Genomic DNA, 2,500 nt, shown 5'->3' on the forward strand with positions numbered 1-2,500 from the left:
GACCTAGCTAACATGAGTCTTTTTATTGTTTATGTATGACATATCTGTTTTTGACGTTGTTAATAGTTTATTTAGGACATATCTGTTTTGACGCTGTTACTGTTTTTAGAATGATATATTGTTAATTCATTCTCATCATTTATTTATTTCCGTATTTCCTTTCCTCACTGGGTTATTTTTCCCTGTTGGAGCCCTTGAGTTTATAGCATCTTGCTTTTCCCTCTAGGGTTGTAGCTTGGCTAGTAATAATAATAATAATAATAATAATAATAATAATAATAAGAACAACGTTGCCGGTAACTCATTGACAACTGGTTTCGAGGCGGGATAGACACAATATATATGTCTCGGAAAGAGAAAGTCGTAGGTGAAGACATTTGAATTGTCACTAGATGCTGTTTAGATTAGGGCAGGGTAGAGTGCTTGTTATTCCATTGGCACACACGAATCTCTGTTGCATTCATTACTCTGATCCAGTTTCTGTCGGATTACATGGGGCGTGACGTTGCAACGCGGAAGAAAATTTGGGGGAAAAGTTAAGTCCTCAGAGAAATTCGAAACTGGATAGTTATTTATAAATTGCATTTTTATTTCTCCTTCTGTAGCTATTCTATAAATATCTTCTCCTCTGACTCTTTGGCGTTTTATTTTATATCGCTTCTAAGAAGTGAAAGTCGTACAGTGAAATTTCCTTTAATTTAATTTTCTTAAAGAGCTGTGATTTATCGATTTTCAAATGCTAAAGAAACTATTGAATAGTTTGCATGATTGTTCACTCAAGAACAAAACCAAAGTGCATAGACCCCCATGCGTGTGTATACGTCTTCCATCCTTATGTGGACGCTTCTCTCAAGTTGTAATTTTAAAAGTAAATTCTTGTCTACCATGATGGTAATGTGTGCCCTTCTAATATGCAACCTTTATATGTATTTCTCGTGTCTCTTGACCCATATTCGGCAACGAAGTAGGTCACCATGCTTGTAAGAGAACGTGTAATTCGAAACTGATACAAGTGATTTAATTATAGGGGTTTTCAAAAAGCAAATTAATTTACAATAGTACCTGACAGGCTAATTACTGTTATTTCGAAATAAAGTCCAGTGATATATGTAACATGTTCGTGAAGGAATACCAATATTTAGATACTTGTGCAAGCAATTTTAAACGTATTACATTATTACATTCATGTCACTGTAATTATATAGTCGTAAAGAGTACCAGTTTTTATAGACAGAACAAAGCTAAGCGGAAACCCATTGTAATCGCCTCGTCTTTTATCCCAATGATGAGGAAAAATATGTTTGTTACTTTAGTACTGAAACACTCACCAAATTTTAAGATGTAATTTTAAGGAAGTTTTTAGTTAACCATATCGACGGAATCCGGGTATGGCGACGTATTAGTTAATATTGTCACATTAATCAATGAAAAACTTAAAAAAAGAAAAACAGAAGCCACAAATAGTAGGTTCCATTACGGTCTAGTTTTAACGGCCACTTTGTGGCGATAAATTGCCCCATGGGAGGGAAAGGCACCTCAACTGGAGAGGGACTGCTTTTCCCCTCCACCGTTGTAGATATTTCTGGGTTCCAGAACTTGCAGTGGTGATCGGCAAAGGCTGCTGTTTGGACCACACTCGTCTTCAAAGTTTGAAATGCCTTCTTGCTGTATATTAGTGTCGATATGAGCATTATTCTGTTGTATTAGTTCTTTTATATTATTATTGTTATTATTATTATTATTATTATTATTATTATTATTAAAAATATTTATCATTATTAAGTCATCTGTTTGTAGCCAATCTCAACTCCCTCTCAACTCGTCGAAGTGATATCGTATTATGTTCCATGTTAGCTAATAGTTTGCGTTGTCACTCCTTTCAGCTGTATTTTTAAACATTTGCAAGACCATTTGCAATTATAATTTTAAATCTTTCGCGTTACGCGTGCTCCCGTATAGATAACTTCAATATGCTGGAGCATGTTTTGGCTTGGGGTGCCTTGTAATTGCACATAAATATAATCAATCTTTATGTATTATACATTCATGTATATACGTGATATTCCGTATGAATTATATCCATGAAATTCAATGACCTGATTAGAAATTCAGATCAGGTATGTAATGGCGATTTTTAACGCTATATGTGTTGTAAAGTTGTCCATCTGAATGAGTCTCATAATGGTTCATATCTCTATTGTTCTCCGGAATCTATATTCTATAACTGCCTCACCTATGTTGCTACATGGTATTGCTCAGTACTCGATGTTGCGGCTTTAGAGTAAAACTTGGTTTTGTGAAACAAAGGTTGTTTCATGGGGGTTATCGATCAAGGCCTGTTTCCTAGATTATCTATGGTCAATTAAGAACCAATGGGATAGCTGCGGTAGGTCGCGTCAAGGTTGGAAATTTTCCCACCCCTTTAATGATGATAAACTTCGAATCAAGCGGATGATGAGTAGTGGCGGCTCCACGTATTGCGGGATTATTATTATTATTA

The 2,500-nt window shown here is 35.2% G+C and overlaps 1 protein-coding gene across 1 annotated transcript in view; it reads left to right on the forward strand.

Moving 5' to 3' along the window:
* Positions 1-2,500, forward strand: part of LOC137634313 (Na(+)/H(+) exchanger beta-like) — a 222,094-nt gene that overhangs the window by 185,284 nt on the left and 34,310 nt on the right.

This window comes from Palaemon carinicauda, chromosome 44 (assembly GCF_036898095.1).
Source record: "Palaemon carinicauda isolate YSFRI2023 chromosome 44, ASM3689809v2, whole genome shotgun sequence".
Taxonomy (NCBI): Eukaryota; Metazoa; Arthropoda; class Malacostraca; order Decapoda; family Palaemonidae; genus Palaemon; species Palaemon carinicauda.